This window comes from Bufo bufo, chromosome 5 (assembly GCF_905171765.1).
Source record: "Bufo bufo chromosome 5, aBufBuf1.1, whole genome shotgun sequence".
Taxonomy (NCBI): Eukaryota; Metazoa; Chordata; class Amphibia; order Anura; family Bufonidae; genus Bufo; species Bufo bufo.
In genome coordinates, this window is record NC_053393.1 from 156,103,267 (window position 1) to 156,122,509 (window position 19,243).

The 19,243-nt window shown below is 39.6% G+C and overlaps 1 protein-coding gene across 4 annotated transcripts in view; it reads left to right on the forward strand.

The window, feature by feature from the left end:
- Positions 1-19,243, forward strand: part of ZNF521 (zinc finger protein 521) — a 342,518-nt gene that overhangs the window by 1,844 nt on the left and 321,431 nt on the right. The gene's annotated exons all lie outside the window — the stretch shown is intronic.

Here is a 19,243-nt window from a genome sequence, read left to right on the forward strand (position 1 = left end):
GTTTATTTTAGGGGCTTGTATGAAAGGTCAATAGAAGAAAAAAAAAAGAGACGTAGCCGATGTTTCCGTCTACATGGCTGACACTGTTCCAGACTTCAGCCCCATAATGTCCGGCTCCGCTGGTAGCACTACCTGATAGAAATGTCATGGCTGTGCTCCTGATGTGTGTGAGGAGGAGGAGGAGGAGGACAAAGGCTGGCTTGTTGTGGTTGCTGTGAATACTGTGCTGGGCCCACTGGAATGCTGCGCTGCTCTCTAGTTTCGGATTCCAGCACTGCTTAACCCTCGCAGTCCTGCCACATCCCGCCAAGAAGAAAACTCTCTGCATTATGTATTTACCTCAGAGGCGCAGAACCCTTAGTCACAGCGCCATGTAGTGCATTGTGTCCACCCGCCACCTTTTCATCTTCTAACCCAAGATGGGCTTTGACTCTGTCCTATCTTCTCACCTTTATCCTGGATACGTTCAGCCTGTAATTGGAGGGACGCAGCTAGTGATGTGGGTTAGCTCAGACATTGCGCTTCTAACGCTGTCATAGCTATTGCAAACATTATACGAATGTGCGCTAATAGGATCATTTCTGTAAAGAGCTGCGGAATAGGTTGGCGCCATAGAAGTATAGTAAATACACATAAATAGGCTCGGGAGATGAGACACATGCAACGACACTTTGGATTAATGTGGAACTGTTAATTGTGAGTTTTTTTGTTTTTTTGTGTGAAGATGTTGTATTGGCAACTCTTCATGCTCCCCCCTCTATAATTACCATTGGAAGCGTTAGAGGTGTTCAGTCAGTGGGTGGAAAATTTTAGGGACCATTACTTGCAAATACAATTTAGTTGCCTTTAGGTTCACCTTCAACTTAGATAATGAGGGAATTAGTTGCGGCTTATCTCGGGTTCCTACTCGTATCCCCAAATCTAGGACAGGACTGATGGTAACCCTGTAAAAGTTACAAAAGAAGGTTGTCGCCTTTCTCTTATAGGAGATGGCTCCTTATTTATGGAGAAATGCTGTAAAGCAATGAAACTTTTCTGCTAGTTATACAGATATTGTGGTTATCCAGGTTATTACTAACATGAGGAAATAGGGAATGCCAGCAGATCTAACCCAACCGCTTTGATAGATGTAACATTTATATATATATGATTTGCTCCATCTGTGCCTCAGTGTGTGTTCCTGGCCTTCATGTCTGTTCTGTGACAAGTAATCAATGTCATCAACTACTTACATGCTCTGAGGATCTTTTTAAGGTGAACCATACAAGTGGCGCTGATGGTTAAAAAATAAATAAAGGAAGTATATAGCAAAGTCCTTCCCCTTCTCTTCCTTCTCACTTAGAGAATGTGTTTATGCATAATTATTGTCATTTTGCCTTCCACCTTAGTTATTTTTGTGCGTGTGAATGATATGCACGATGAATCATATTTTCATTCAATTCTGGTGGAGTGGGGCTCTACAGCATCGGCAGCAACAATAAAAAGCTAAAACCAAAGAGATCACTTTTACCTTTTTTTTTATTTTTATTTTTTTTACATAAAAGTGATTGTTATTATTATTTTTCTAAACTATTGCTTGTCAAAGCAGCTTATCACAGGAGCTTCAGAATCTGAGGTTGAGATTTATTTCATTTGACCTACATATTGCTCTCACTCTCAGCACCCGTAGCTTTTACTATCATGCCATTATGTCCACAAATACAACTGGAACGTCATTTTGTTAGTCTACTTTCACACTCGCGTTTTGGCTTTCCGTTTGTGAGATCCGTTCAGGGTCTGAATGCATTCTGAATGGAAAAGGATCCGCTCAGAATGCACCAGTTTGCCTCCGATCAGTCTCCATTCCGCTTTGGAGGCGGACACCAAAACGTCTGATGAAACTGAGCCAAACGGATCCGTCCTGGCACACAATGTAAGTCAATGGGGACGGATCTGTTTTCACTGACACAATCTGGCACAATAGAAAACTGATCCTTCCTCCATTGACTTTCAATGGTGTTCAAGACGGATCCGTCTTGGCTACGTTAAAGATGATACAAACGGATCCGTTCTGAACGGATGCAGACGATTGTATTATCTGAACCGATCCGCACAAAACGTGAGTGTGAAAGTAGCCTAAGGCTTACTTAGGTTCGACAAAAACATTTACGTGACGACTTAAAATTTGAGAAAAATGTACACCTGTCGACACCATCAGTAAAGCATCTGTGATTTCCTTGTTTCCTTCACCTGTCATTGCTGATTTGTTTCCATAGGTGTTTTTGTGAACATGTCTGGTATATTCAGATCAGAAATCAAAACTATCACATCAAGTATGTAACATGCTCAATACAGAAGAGGGCATTGTCAGACATAAACGTAGACATATGAATACCGAGGGCGTCTATTGGATAGAAGTTGCACCCAGAATCCTTTGTATCAGTAAACTGTGTTATTAATGATTGGAAGTAGTTGCCTGTGGATGGAAAGTTGGATGTTGTCCCCTTGTCTCTTGATGTTGACCTTGCCTTTAATATCCATTCTGCGAAACCCAACCCAGCGTTAGTTTATTTATGTTCTATATAGTTTAATTAGCTTTAACATGCCCTGCCCTTTTTTGCGTTGTGTAGATTACTGTGTATAGAAACTTCAGGTCATAAGTGTTTATAGTTGTGGATTTCCTCAGTAGAACTAAACCTGCAATCTGCAGACCAGAGTTGTGCCTTCTGTAAAATACATGTTTTAATGCTTGTATTGCTCTTTAGCCTTTTTGCTTTCCAGAGTTTTTTTTTTTTTCTGATTAACCGGATTCTTGTATTGGGTGTGGTCTTCCATTAGTTGAGCCTTGGTCTGTCCTTACATCTCTCCCAGTAGAGTTGGAGTTTAATGATGGTCTTGTGGTCAGAACATGTTGCAAGTACTGATCTATCACAAGTCCTTCTGCGGAAAAGCTAGAACTCTCATAAAGAAAATGTTTTCCTTAACATAAATATTTTATTGCAGAAGGATGCAGGGGAACGTGTAATAAGCTCTGCACAAGATATGCTACATTCTTCATCCATGCTTCTCCTATAGTGTCCTTGTGGTTTTCACTTAGTAATTACAAGATTAAATATCTCCCATTTACTTACATTATCTCCTTTTTTCATTTTTTTGGGGGGGTCGTTTGTTTCTTGTCCCTCCCCCTCTGCCTTTTAGCTTTTTCCACTTTGACTGAAAGAAGTGTCCCAGAATGCCTATCTAGATGTGTGTGTCTTATTAATTGTTTCCATACTGATTTGGTTGTTGCAGTGAGGGTTGGATCTTTTCTTTTTTTCTACTGTACATAAAGTTAGAATTACTTTGGATGCTCGTGGCTTGGCAGTGAAGATGAATGCTTGGCAAAATGTTTTTTGTTACCCTTCAATGTATTTGAATTTACCCATTGGCTCCTGTTGAGCTGTCAGAGGTCACCACCAGTCCGCTGGGAGAAATGCAACTTTCTAATCCTATTTCAATTAAATCAGAAATATGGCCATGTGCTGTTTTTTTCTCTCTTTTCTTGCCTAGGGACTTGATGTAGCTACAGAAAGTAACAGGCTTTCCACCTTCCCTGTTCTAGAATATACATTTCATATTGATTCAAATATATTTTACATTAATATTGCAGGGTAATAGAAAGTCAACAATTGCTGTTAATGCCACCTGGGATCGGATGCTCTGCTGAAGCATTTGAATGCTGTAAACTGCAATGAAACTCAATTGACCTGCACATGGACAAACATATTACCAGTAAAAGTCTTTTTGAAATAGTGTTTATACTGCCAACTTCTGACTCCATATTTCTAATTAAAGACATAGAAACAGAAAAAGGCAGCACTCCTGGTAAATTGTTCAAATGAAGCGGGTGCACGCATTCTTGATCCCAATCAGGTATTCAAATAGTATAAGAAAAAATCTGCAGCCCTCCAGGAGACGTTCAGTGTACAAAAAAAGAGGGCTTTACTAGCCCATGACCATGATCCAGGCATTCAACTGCTGTTGGCGTGATGCGGATTTTGTCTTCTACCAATTATAGACATACGGTAGTAAGAATAATTTACTTAAATCACCGTAGGTTTCTGCAGATTTGCACCCATATGGCCATGTTTGGTCATTTATCAAACTGGTGTAAAGGAGACTTGGCTTAGTTGCCCCAACCAATAGAATTCCACCTTTCATTTTTAACAGCTCTTTGAAACTCAAAGGTGGAATCTGATTGGTTGCTATGGGCAAATAAGCCAGTTCTGCTTTAAACCAGTTTAATATATGACCCCCATAGCATGTATTATATTATTAAATTCTGTTTAGCACTAACCTGTCGGTAAGTCTTCCCCTGTGGAGGGTATGTGTGTGTGTATATATATATATATATATATATATATATATGTGTGTATATTTCTATATATATATATACACACACTAGTTACTCGAGCTGTCTGCATATTTTGTTGTGCAAAACTTCCATTATCATAAGAATCAGTGCATTCCCATAGACTGCTCAGTGACTGTCACTTTACAAGAAGTCTACCTATGGCTTATGGACCCTGGTAAAACTTAGAAGTATACTTACTACAACTCAACTTAGAAATAGTCTGGACTGCTATGCTAACTATAAAGTTAAATTGAGATTCCGTAAGAACTTTAGCAGTCTGATTTACTTGAAGAACTGCAGATGTTTGCAAAGCAAGTGGTCAAGAAGAATGAAGTTATGGAAATATTCCCAGTTTGTAAAATGAGTCAGTCTGCAGAATTTGTAAGTCTGACATAGTGGAGATGCCCACAAACAGATACATTTATGCAGTTCTTTGTTATGACCTGAAGAGCAATGGTGTTACAAAAATGTCAATTGCTTTCTTGCAGGCTAATGTTTTGTTAAACTTTGCGTTTGAAGGTCGTGTAGGCAAGAATGGAAGTTTATTAACCTGTTTACGGACTCTCGTACTCCACAGCTGGCAGGGAGTTCTGGCTCCACAATGTACATGTACGGTGCTCTGTGGGCACAGGAGCTACACTCGATAGATCAGTGGCAGTATCTGCTGGCATCGCTGAAAACTCAGATGCTGACCGCCACATCTAAGGGTGGGAGGGGGCTCCCTCATCTCATCGGCTCCCCGCAATGCATCTCATAAGCGAACTGTCAGTGTACAACTGACAGTTTCAATGCTGCTCAATACACCGTTTATTGTACTCCACTGTAAAAGGGATCAGCCCCTGAAGCCAAAAGTGGTTTATAAAAAAAACCAAAAACATTTCTAGTAAAAAACAGACGCCCCTTTCCTCTCATGAAGCCATTTACTTTTGAAAGAAAAAAGAAAAAAATACAACTAGGTATCGTTGTGTCCATAATGACTGAGATAAAAATATCCTACACAGTCAGTTGAATGGCGTAAAAAATAAAATAAAAACAGTGCCAGAACAGCTATTTTCTGATCACTTGGCATCACAAAAAGCATAATATCAAGCTTTACGTACTCCAAAATGGTACCAATGAAAACATCAGCTCATTCCACAAAAATCAGACTTCAAATAAGGCCATTGCCATAAAAATAAAAAATGGCTTTCAGAAAATGGCAACACAAAAAAAAATGCTTTGTGTAAAAGTAGCAATAAAACAAACTATATAAAATTGGTACCTCTGTAATCATACTGACCAGCGCTGAACGTACATTTTTTCCTGTACTCCGCAATAACAAAGCCCAAAATTCAATGGCAGAATTTCTGCCTTTTCTTTATCCTGCTTCCCAAAAAGCGAATTACCGATTGATTAAATTAGTATGTATCGCAAAATAGTACCAATGATAATGGCAACTCATCCCGCAAAAAATAAATCCCATCTCTGTTGAAAATTTGCAACTTTCAATACAGAAGTATACCACATTTGGGGTGTTTCTGTGAACTGCAGAATCATAGTAATAAATATTGAGGTTTGTTTTGCCGTTAACCCTTACTGTAAAAAAAAAATAAATGGAAAATCTGCAAATTTTTAAGTTTCACCTCCATTTTGGTTTAAATCCTGTAGAACACCCACAGTGCATTCAAAAAGTCTACAGACCCTTTGACTTTTTACACATATTGTTATGTTGTGGCCTTATTTCCCATCATTCAGCACTCAATACCACATAATGACAAAGTGAAAACAGAATGTTAAATTTTTTTGCTAATTTATTGAAATGGAAAAACAAAAATTTTGCATTCACATAAGTATTAAGACCCTTTTCTCAGTACTTAGTTGAAGTACCTTTGGCAGCGATTACAGCTTCTAGTCTTCTTGGGTATGATGCCACAAGTTTTGCACATTTGGATCTGGGTATTTTATGGCATTCTTTTCTGCAGATCCTTTCAAGTTCTATAAGGTTGGATTGGGACCGTCAATGGACAACCATTTTCAGGTCTCTACAGGGATATTCAATTGGGTTCTAGTCAAGGCTCTAGGCTGGGCCACTAAAAAACATTCACAGAGTTCTTCCTAAGCCACTACTGTCTTGGCTTTGTGCTTAGGTTCATTGTCTTGTTGGGTTAAACCCTTTAGGCCAGTCTGAGGTCCAGAACACTGGATCAGGTTTTCATTAAGAATATCTCTATAATTTTCTCCATACAACTTTCCCTCAACTTTGACCAGTCTCCCTGTCCAGCCGCTAGTAGAATACTGCAGTGATGGTTGAACTTCTGGAAAATTCTCCGATCTGAATAGAAGATTTTTGGAGCTCAGCCAGAGAGACCATTGGTTTCTTAGTCACCTCTTTAAGGCCGCTCTCCCCTAATTACTTAGTTTGGTGGGGTAGCCAACTCTAGGAAGAGTCCTGGTTGTTTCAAATGTTTTCCAGTTAAGCATTATGGAGGCCACTGTGCTCTTGAGAACTGTCAGTGCAGCAAAACATTTTTGTACCCTTCTCCAGATCTACAGTGCTGCCCATAATTATTCATACCCCTGGCAAATTTTTACTTAAAGTTACTTTTATTCAACCAGCAAGTAATTTTTGGACGGGAAATGACATAGGTGTCTCCCAAAAGATAATAAGACGATGTACAAGAGGCATTATTGTGGAAAAAAAAAACATTTCTCAGCTTTTATTTACATTTGAGCAAAAAGTGTCCAGTCCAAAATTATTCATACCCTTCTCAATAATCAATAGAAAAGCCTTTATTGGCTACTACAGCAATCAAACGCTTCCTATAATTGCAGACCAGCTTTTTGCATATCTCCACAGGTATGTTTGCCCATTCATCTTTAGCAATGAGCTCCAAATCTTTTAGGTTGAAGGGTCTTCTTGCCATCACCCTGATCTTTAGCTTCCTCCACAGATTCCAATTGGATTCAAGTCTGGACTCTGGCTGGGCCACTCCAAAACGTTAATGTTGTCTGCTAACCATTTCTTCACCACTTTTGCTGTGTATTTTGGTCATTGTCATGCTGAAATGTCCACTGGTGCCCAAGGCCAAGTTTCTCTGCAGACTGCCTAATGTTGTCGTTGAGAATCCTCATGTATTGCTCTTTTTTCATGGTGCCGTTTACTGTGATTAGGTTCCCTGGTCCATTGGCTGAAAAACACCCCCAAAGCATTAGGTTCCCACCACCATGTTTGACAGTGGGGATGGTGTTCTTTGGGTTGAAGGCTTCTCCTTTTTTACGCCAAATGAAGGAAACATCATTGTGACCAAACAATTACATTTTTGTTTCATCTGACCATAACACAGAAGACCAGAAGTCTTCTTCTTTGTCCAGATGAGCTTTTGCAAAGGCCAAGTGAGCTTTTGTGTGCTTTATCTGGAGAAGTGGCGTCCTCCTTGGTCTGCATTGTGCAGTGTCCGTTGGATTGTCTGCCTTGAGACATTGCCACCAGCAGAGCCGAGATTCACCAGGATGGCCTTGGTGGTGATCCTTGGATTCTTTTTCACCTCTCTAACTATCCTCCTGGCCAGCACAGGTGTCACTTTTGGCTTCCGACCACGTCCTCTGAGATTTTCCACAGTGCGGAACATCTTGTATTTTTTGCTCAAATGTAAATAAAAGCTGAAAAATGTATTTTTTTTTCCACAATAATGCCTCTTGTACATCGTCTTATTATCTTTTGGCAGACACCTATGTCATTTCCCGTCAAAAAATTACTTGCTGGTTGAATAAAAGTAACTTTAAGTCAAAATTTGCCAGGGGTATGAATAATTATGGGCAGCACTGCATGCCTCCACACAATCATGTCTATGATCTCTTTAGGCAGTTCTTTCCTCCTCATGGCTTGGTTTTTGCTCTGGTATGTATTGTCAACTGTGATACTTACAGCGAGGAACAGAAGTATTTGAACACCCTACAATTTTGCAAGTTCTCCTACTTAGAAATCATGGAGGGGTCTGAAATTAAAAAAAAATCAGGAAATTACATTGTATAATTTTTAAATAATTTATTTGTCTTGCACTGCTGAACATAAGTATTTGAACACCTGAGAAACAGCAAGAATTCTGGCTCTCAAAGACATAGTACTGTGCCTTTAAAAAATCCACCTCTGCTCCACTCATTAATCTAACTTAGTAGCACCTGTCTGAGCTCTTTAAAGACCCCTGTCCACCCCACAGCCAGTCACACGCCAACTACTACCATGGGCAAGACCAAAGAGCTGTCAAAAGACATCAGAGACAAAATTGTTGACCTCCACAAGGCTGGAAAGGGCTACAGTGCAATTGCGAAGCAGCTTGGTAAAAAAATAGATCAACTGTTGGAGCAATTGTTAGAAAATGAGGCTAAAGACGACTGTCAGTTTCCCTCGGACTGGGGCCCCATGCAAGATCTCACCTCGTGGGGTATCACTGATGATAAGAAAGGTGAGGAATCAGCCCAAAACTACAAGGGAAGAGCTGGTCAGTGACATGAAGAGAGCTGGGACCTCTATTTCAAAGGTCACTGTCGGTAGAACACTATGCCGTCATGGTTTAAAATCATTCATTGCACGGAAGGTTCCCCTGCTCAAGTCATCACAAGTCCAGGCTTGTCTGAAGTTTGCCAATTACCATCTGGATAATCCAGAGGAGGCATGGGAAAAAGTCATGTGGTCAGATGAGACCAAAGTAGAACTTTTTGGTCTAAACTTCACTCGTCGTGTTTGGAGGAAAAAGAAGGATGAGTTGCATCCCAAGAACACCATCCCTACTGTGAAGCATGGGGGTGGTAACATCATGCTTTGGGGGTGCTTTTCTGCGAAGGGAACAGGACGACTGCACTGTATTAAGGAGAGAATAATTAGGGCCATTTATTGTGAGATTTTGAGCAACAACCTCCTTCCCTCAGTCAGAGCATTGAAGATGGGTCGTGTCTGGGTCTTCCAACGTGACAACCCGAAGCACACAGCCAGGATAACCAAGTTGTGGCTCTGTAAGAAGCATATCAAGGTTCTGGAGTGGCCTAACCAGTCTCCAGACCTAAATCTAATATAACATCTTTGGAGGGAGCTGAAACTCTGTGTTGCTCAGTGACAGCCCCGAAACCTGACAGATCTAGAGGAGATCTGTGTGGAGGAGTAGGCCAAAATCCCTGTTGCAGTGTGTGCAAACCTGGTCAAGAACTACAGGAAACGTTTGACCTCTGTAATTGCAAACAAAGGCTTCTGTACCAAATATTAACACTGATTTTCTCAGGTGTTCAAATACTTATGTTCAGCAGTATAAGCCAAATAAATTCTTTAAAAATCATACAATGTGATTTCCAGATTTTCTTATTTATTCTGACTCTGAGTGGGAATGCACCTACAATGTGAATTTCAGACCCCTCCATGATTTCTAAGTGGGAGAACTTGCAAAATCGCAGGGTGGTCAAATACTTCTGTTCCTCACTGTATATAGATAGCAGTACGTCTTTCAAAATCATGTCCAAACAACTGAATTTACCACAGGGTGACTCTAATCAAGGTGTAGAAACATCTCAAAGATGATCAAGCGAAATGAGAGGCCAACAGATCAAAATTTAAAGTGTCATAGCAAAAGAGTGTAAATATTTATGTCCGTGAAAAATAAAAAATCAGTTTTGAATAATTTGAGGGGTGTAGTTTCTAATGTGGAGTCATTTATGAGTGGTTTCTATGATGTAAGCCCCCTCAAAGTAACTGAATTGGCCCTTAAATTTGAAAAATTGCTTCTAAAATTCTAAGCCTTCTAACTTCCTAAAATATAAAATGACATTTACAAATGATGCTAACATAAAGTAGACATATGGTGAATATTAACTATTTTATGAGAAATTACTGACTGTCCTAAAAGCAGAGAAATTGAAATTTGGAAAATATTGTATTTTTTCACATTTCTGTAGATTTTACAGTTTTTAAAATAAATAAAGGTAAAACATTTTAACTCAAATTTATCGTTAACATGAAGTATGAAATTTCACAAGAAAACAGTGTCAGAATGACTTGGATAAGTAAAAGCATTCCAAAGTTATCACCACATTAAGTGACACATGTCAGATTTGCAAAATTAGGGTGGATCCTTAAGGCATTTTCAGTTTTTCTGTTCTAGTGTAGGAACAGAAAAATGAAAGTGTGGGACTGACACCAACACACCCAGCGAACTCTTTTTTGACTATAATGGAGTGTGTTTGGTTTTCATTAAGGTGTCATTCTGCAGGACAAAGTAGAACCCCCCTCTTTGCAGGAAGGGACTACTATTCTCCTCCATTGTGTTTTGGGGTTCTTGAGATCACCAACTTTTTCTTTTTTTTACAATGAATACTGATATCTGGGAATAAGATAAGGTTAAAGTGATTTTCTTCTTTCAGCAAATTGCATTTATTATGTAGTAGAAGTTAATACAAGGCACTTACTAAGGTATTGTGATTGTCTATATTGCTTCACATTATACACTGCTTGTTTCCATGGTTACGACCACCCTTCAATGCAATATCAGTGGGTGTGCTTACACACTATAGAAAAAAGTGCTGCCCTGTGTGCGCTCCTTTAGTCCCAGCCACCAGAGCTATCAGTGCTTTTTTTCTATAGCAAGCACGACCACTGATGCTGGATTGTTGGCGTGGTCCTAACCATGGAAACGAGAATTGTATAATGTGATGGAAAAATTAGTCTAGCCAGCAAAGGAGGCAATATGGACAATCACAATACATTAGTAAGTGCTTTGTTTTAACTTTCTCTACATAAAAAATGCCACTTGTTGAAGTGAAAAAGTCTAAAAGTGAATAAAAAGTTTGCTAACAATGATAAAGACATATACAAACAGACAAATCAGATACGTAGTGAAAACTATCACTCTGACCTGTGTTCACTGGGCAGGCTCCTGTCGGCCATCCTGGCAGGCACATAGCTTTTGTTAACCGTCCTAACAGGGCACAGGCCCATAGCTGGCTCCCAGTCATGGTGGAATGCAAGAGAGGGAGTCTCAGACATCCTATTGCAAAAACGTGATGACGAGCATACAGATCAAAAGATCCTACATGTGCCTTGCCGGTTCATGCCCAAATGGCCATGGGTAACCTCTTATGACATTTTTTGTACTGACCAACTTAGCACAGCTAGCATGGCTATTCAGTGATTTTCCCCAACATCCCCATAAACAAGTACACTAACTGAGTCTTCATGTAAACAAAGGATCAGATATGTTAAAAGTCTAAATGCTATAGTGAAGCTGTATAGAACCATTATAATAAAACAGTGATCATTGTACTGTGACAATATATGTATGTAAGGATTTGTGTAAAGAAATAGAATGTGATTGAGATTTAGCACAAGCAAGAATTTATAATTATCCCACCTTGTATCTTTTTCCTTTTCTGTCATTTGTGTCATCTTTTTACAATTCAGCAGTATAAGGCCTCATGCACACGACCGTTGTTGTGTTCCGTTCCACAAAATGGGGTTCCGTGATCCGTTTCCGTTTTTGTTTCTGTGTGTCTTCCTTTATTTTTGGAGGATCATCAGACATGAAGGAAAGTAAAAAAAAATCTAACACAGGTTTGCCATGCAAATCATAGGAAAAAAACGGACGCGGATGACAATCTTGTGTGCCTCCGTGTTTTTTAGCGGTCCCATTGACTTGAATGGGTCCGCAAACCGTTTTCCGCAAAAATAATAGGACAGGTTATATTTTTTTGACGGACTGGAACCACGGATCACGGAGGCGGATGACAAACGGTGCATTAGCCGAGTTTTTAATGGACCCATTAAAAGTCAATGGGTCCGCAGAAAATCACGAAGAAAAGGCACAATGGACACGGCATAAAACAACGGTCGTGTGCATGAGGCCTAAGTCGTTTTTGTATCATGCACAAGTCAGCACTTTTTATGGACATTATTGTAGTGACATAGAAACATAGAATGTGTCGGCAGATAAGAACCATTTGGCCCATCTAGTCTGCCCAATATATCTGAATCCTATTAATAGTCCCTGGCCCTATCTTATATGAAGGATAGCCTTATGCCTATCCCATGCATGCTTAAACTCCTTCACTGTATTTGCAGCTACCACTTCTGCAGGAAGGCTATTCCATGCATCCAATACTCTCTCAGTAAAGTAATACTTCCTTATATTACTTTTAAACCTTTGCCCCTCTAATTTAAAACTGTGTCCTCTTGTGGTAGTTTTTCTTCTTTTAAATATGCTCTCCTCCTTTACCGAGTTGATTCCCTTTATGTATTTAAAAGTTTCTATCATATCCCCTCTGTCTCTTCTTTCTTCCAAGCTGTACATGTTAAGGTCCTTTAACCTTTCCTGGTAAGTTTTATCCTGCAATCCATGTACTAGTTTAGTAGCTCTTCTCTGAACTCTCTCTAGAGTATCTATATCCTTCTGGAGATATGGCCTCCAGTACTGCGCACAATACTCCAAGTGAGGTCTCACCAGTGTTCTGTACAGCGGCATAAGCACTTCACTCTTTCTACTGCTTATACCTCTCCCTATACATCCAAGCATTCTGCTGGCATTTCGTGCTGCCCTATTACATTGTCTTCCCACCTTTAAGTCTTCTGAAATAATTACTCCTAAATCCCTTTCCTCAGATACTGAGGTCAGGACTGTGTCAAATATTCTATATTCTGCCCTTGGGTTTTTACGCCCCAGGTGCATTATCTTGCACTTATCCACATTAAATTTCAGTTGCCAGAGTTCTGACCACTCTTCTAGTTTTCCTAAATCCTTTTCCATTTGGCGTTTCCCTCCAGGAACATCAACCCTGTTACATATCTTTGTGTCATCAGCAAAAAGACAAACCTTACCATCGAGGCCTTTTGCAATATCACTTATGAAGATATTAAACAAAATTGGTCCCAGTACAGATCCCTGTGGAACCCCACTGGTAACATGACCTTGTTTTGAATGTTCTCCATTGACTACAACCCTCTGTCTGTCACTCAGCCACTGCCTAATCCACTCAACAATATGACTGCATCCAACTTTTCCAGGGACCTTTGTTTGACCAATCATCAGCATGTCTAAGCACCCCGCCACACGAGCAAACTCATGTTTGTCAGCTGATCAGATTTTATGCAACCACAAAAATCATTTGGTTCCAGCACATCCCACTATGTAAATATGATGTGCTGTTGACAATATGCAAACTGTATGGGAAACGAATGATCATACTAACAATCATTCATCTCCCATGGATTGTGCATCAGCCCCTTAAACATCTGTCTACTTGGTACATCATCAATTGCCACATCGGGCCATGTAAAGTGACCCTTGCAAAATTGAGTTGCAATCAGTAGTGGAAATTTAAACTTTTTTAGATTACCTGTCTAAATTCAATATATGCTGGTAGTTTTCTGTACCCATAAGACCAGTTATCATGCTTTCCTTATTTGAGGCTACTGCACAATTAAGTTTTCAGACACAATTAATTTAATACCAATTTTTATGAAATGCTGTAATTAGGCTAGGTCAAGTTGACACCACATTGAGCAACACAGATTAAGTATACCTAGTTTTTTTATTTTTATTTGCTTATATAATTGGAAATCATACAAGTTTATAATATGCAGGTATGTAAAATTCTGTTTTGATACCTTTCTTATATCAGGCAGTTGACCCCTATTTGCAGTAAAATGGTATAGCCCTTGTATCAGTTCTATGTAATATATCCATGGCCTAAGTGAAACATGGCTTCAGTCATGATGGGCCAGCACACAGGACACATCTGTGTGATAACTAAATAGGACAAGTGGTGGAATAATGATATTTATTGTGGTTATTACAGTAGCTACATCACTGTGTATTGACATGACTGCCTTTCTCTAGGTGATTTGGAAAATGGCTGCCTGTCTTAAGGCGATGTTGTCATGTTGTTAATAAACTTTAGTGTAAAAAAACAAACAAAAACATAGCACACATAGATCACACACAGACACTGAGACATAATGAGATCAGATGAGAAATGTGCCATACCATTCTTTTTCTTGAGAGAACTACTGCATGGAAATTGTAAAAGTATATTAGAAAACTGTTCAACATCCTATTCCCTGAAGAAATATCTATAATTACTAAAACCGGAATACCTCTTTAAGTAAATGAGGTTACTGACTATACAATGCAATACATTTTATGTTCTAGGCTACTAACAACATATTTATGGTCTTTATAGATATACAGATGTAACCGAGCTAAACTTGACTCTGACAACAGATGGTACAGTTTTTTCTTAGTTATCTCATGACAAAAGCCATTGAAATTCATTGAAAAGTTAGTTACAGTATCTTTTTCTTGCAGTTCATTACTTAATGTGTTAACCATTAAGTTTAGCATGGCTGCATCTGCGTGTATAATATATATATATATACTGTATATATATTTGAAATTGCAACACCGAGAAGGAAAAGTCAGGGAATTATGGAAATCACAGGATTGATCGATAAATATATTAATAAATAATAACCTTATCATTTAGGGTGATTCTTATGTCAGTTTTAAGTCCTGCTTTGCTTTGTGTGCCTGCACCAAATATATGAACTGGTGCACCTTAAAAATATATTTAGGATGAGTGTAATGTACAGGGTGGGCCATTTATATGGATACACTTTAATAAAATGGGAATGGTTGGTGATATTAACTTCCTGTTTGTGGCACATTAGTATATGTGAGGGGGGAAACTTTTCAATATGGGTGGTGACCATGGCGGCCATTTTGAAGTCAGACATTTTGAATCCAACTTTTGTTTTTTCAATAGGAGGAGGGTCATGTGACACGTCAAACTTATTGGGAATTTCACAAGAAAAACAATGGTGTGCTTGGTTTTAACGTAACTTTATTCTTTCATGAGTTATTTACAAGTTTCTGACCACTTATAAAATTTGTTCAATGTGCTGCCCATTGTGTTGGATTGTCAATGCAACCCTCTTCTCCCACTATTCACACACTGATAGCAACACCGCAGGAGAAATGCTAGTATCCGTAGTTTCAGGTGCTGCACATCTCGTATCTTCACAGCATAGACAATTGCCTTCAGATGACCCCAAAGATAAAAGTCTAAGAGGGTCAGATTGGGAGACCTTGGGGGCCATTCAACTGGCCCACGACGACCAATCCACTTTCCAGGAAACTGTTCATCTAGGAATGCTCGGACCTGACACCCATCTTGCTGGAAAAACTCAGGGAACGTGCCAGCTTCAGTGCATAAAGAGGGAAACACATCATCATGTAGCAATTTTGCATATCCAGTGGCCTTGAGGTTTCCATTGATGAAGAATGGCCCCACTATCTTTGTACCCCATATACCACACCATAACATCAATTTTTTTGTTCCAACAGTCTTGGAGGGATCTATCCAATGTGGGTTAGTGTCAGACCAATAGCGGTGGTTTTGTTTGTTAACTTCACCATTCACATAAAAGTTTGCCTCATCACTGAACAAAATATTCTGCGTAAACTGAGGGTCCTGTTCCAATTTTTGTTTTGCCCATTCTGCAAATTCAGTGCGCCGATCTGGGTCATCCTCGTTGAGATGCTGCAGTAGCTGGAGTTTGTAAGGGTGCCATTTGTGAGTAGCTAATAGCCGCCGAAGGGATGTTTGACTAATGCCACTCTCCAGTGACATGCAGCGAGTGCTACGCTGTGGGCTCTTGCTGAATGAAGTTAGGACAGCCACTGATGTTTCTTCATTAGAGACAGATTTCATGCGTCCACATTTTGGCAAATCCAACACTGAACCAGTTTCACGAAACTTAGCAAGCAGTTTGCTAACTGTAGCATGGGAGATGGGTGGTCTCGTAGGGTGTCTTGCATTGAAATCTGCTGCAATGACCCGGTTACTGCATTCAACAGACATCAACACAATTTCTATCCGCTCCTCACGTGTTAACCTCAGGGACATGTCAATGGCTGTAAACAAAGAGAAACTTGTAAATAACTCATGAAAGAATAAAGTTACGTTAAAAACAAGCACACCATTGTTTTTCGTGTGAAATTCCCAATAAGTTTGATGTGTCACATGACCCTCTTCCTATTGAAAAAACAAAAGTTGGATTCAAAATGGCCAACTTCAAAATGGCCACCATGGTCACCACCCATCTTGAAAAGTTTCCCCCCTCACATATACTAATGTGCCACAAACAGGAAGTTAATATCACCAATCATTCCCAATTTATTAAGGTGTATCCATATAAATGGCCCACCCTGTAGTTTACACTTTTAGGTGTAAAAGTACACATGGGGGTTGCCTGGCATGGGTTGTGACTTTTTTAGCAATATTTACAAAAGTTGCACATAGTAATTGAGCCATAATCCAGGTCTAATCTGAAATGTCGCAAAAATGTTGCAGTTGCCATGGAATGTCGCAGTTGCCATGATTTGCAACTTTTTTTAAACCAGAAAACTGCCATAACGGAATTCAACATATTTAAAACATGTTGATCTATTCAGTATCGAGTATAAGAGTCACATGCAGAAATACACGCACTTGCATGTCTTGGCATGCTATCAGTGAGGTTAATAATGGTTGTCTAAGGAATGTTCTACCATGCTGAATATACTTGGGCATGCAAATCATTAAGATCCACTGCTGGTTGCTCCTTTTGAAGTTGCCAGCCAATGACGTCCCAGATGGAAGACAAGTCCAAAGATAACGCAGGCCATTGTAGCACGTTTAAGCCACTAAGGCTGCTCACGTTAGCATGATCAACATGTGGCCTAGTGTTGTCCTGGGACACTTTGGAGAAATGGCCATACCACTGGTTCCACAGCCAAATCAATATAATGCCTAGCTGTTAGTGTACCTGAAATGAAGACTAGAAGGGTCCAGCTAGCATACATTATGCCACCCCACACCATAATCCGAGGAGTAAGACCAGTGTGAATTTCCCTTGTGAAGGTCACTTAATGGCGTTGCCCTCATTTTTTTTCTGTTAAGTCTGTGATCACAGTTGTCTATGATCACGGACTCTGCCACTGGGTGTATGATGTGTAAAACCATGACATCTGAATGGTTATTTACTGGAAGCACTGCGCTTCTGGTGACAAAACGATTCCCCCACGATGAGATTATGGGAGATGTTCGGTTGCTGTGGCAGCCTGGGGCCTTCTGAAGGCTCCTAGGCCTGCCATAGCAATTTTTTACATCAAACCCTGCCTGTGAGACTTAATAGAAATTTATTGATTTTCCTATAGGCCACAATGTTAAATTATTTCAGTCTATGGAAGAAGCAATAAAGTCCCCTAGGGGGCTAAAAGTACAGTAAATATCAAAAAAGTTTTTAAAGATATAAAAAAAAGATAATTCAAACCAACCCTTTGAACATAAATAAATAATATAAAGATCATGGACATCGCCAAGTCTGAAAATGCCCGAAATTTTAAATATAAAAGTATTTATCCCATAAGATTAATGGCGTGACAGAAAAAAAAATGGTCAATTTGAAATTTTTTGGTCCTTTTACGGATTAGCAAATCGACTTCGGATGTAACATCCGAAGTCGATTTGCATAAAACTTTATTCCAATACCTTGGAACCGAACCCGAGTTCAGGAAATTGCTTTTTACAGTGCAAATTTATTTATGAAGTTATTACCCGAAGTCTCGCAAGACTTCGCGAAGCAATAACTTCGGCTTATCTGAGCCAATACATTCTAATACTGTATTGAGCTCCTGCTCCGTACAGTATTGGAACAAAGTTTTATGCAAATCGACTTCGAATGTTTCATCCGAAGTCGATTCGCTCATCCCTAGTCACATTATCTCCCCCAAGAAAACATTTTTAAAAGTGATCAAAAAGTCTTACATGCTCCAGATGGTATCAATGACAAATACAGATTGACTTGCAAAAAATTGTCCCTCACACAACTCTGTAGATGTACTGTAAATATATAAAGTTTTGGGGGTCAGAATATGATGATGCAAATAAATAAATAAAAAATTCTAAGTTTTTATTTAAAACACAACAAAAACTTTAAAAATGTGGTATCACTGTAATCGTACCGACCTGCGGAATGAAATTAACATGTCATTTTTAATTGAAACAAATATTAAATAATTTGCAAATTACTGCATAAAATGCCCAGTATTTGTATTGTTGCTGAATTTATTTGTAAGGATATTGACACATACTGTATGCAATGAAAAAAGGCATTGGTAAGAATTACTTAAAGGGTTTGTACAAGAATGAGTGGATGGGGCTTTGGCAACCACCCCACTTGGCCAAACCCCCCTCCATTTTTGCTCAACCCCTTTAATGTAAAGGAATCCTCTGAACAATGACAATGTTAATGTTCTTTTCTCACAGGGACTCAAAGTCCTGGGATAGTTGTGCGGCTGGAGAGGGAAGTGCAGCCATATAGGTGCTCGACTCCAACACACACTAGGGTTGAGCGGTAAACCGGTGTCCACGATATACCGTGGTATTAAGAAACGGCGATATGGCGATATCCTCGTTTCCAAATAACCGCGGCATTTGGTGACATCCTAGGAGCGGTCATATGCGTGCTGACGGCCCAGGTGTCAGAAATAAAGGTTGTACTGTCTATGTCTTCTGCGGCCCTGGCCCTGCCTGCAAGCTGCACTGCACTGCACATGGTGATGGCATCCATACAGGAGCAACAAGACGACATTACTGTATGGGGGCCACAAGACATTATTATACTGATGGCGGAGGGGTTACAAATTGTTGTCCCATACAGTATAATGTTACCTTGTGGCCCCCTTACAGTATAGTTCCTGAGTCCAGACAGTATCATGTCTCCTGGTGGCCCCATGCAGTATAGTGACTCTTGTGGCCCACTGCCTGCCCATGCAGTATATAATGTCTCCTTGTGGCCCCCATACAGTATAATAT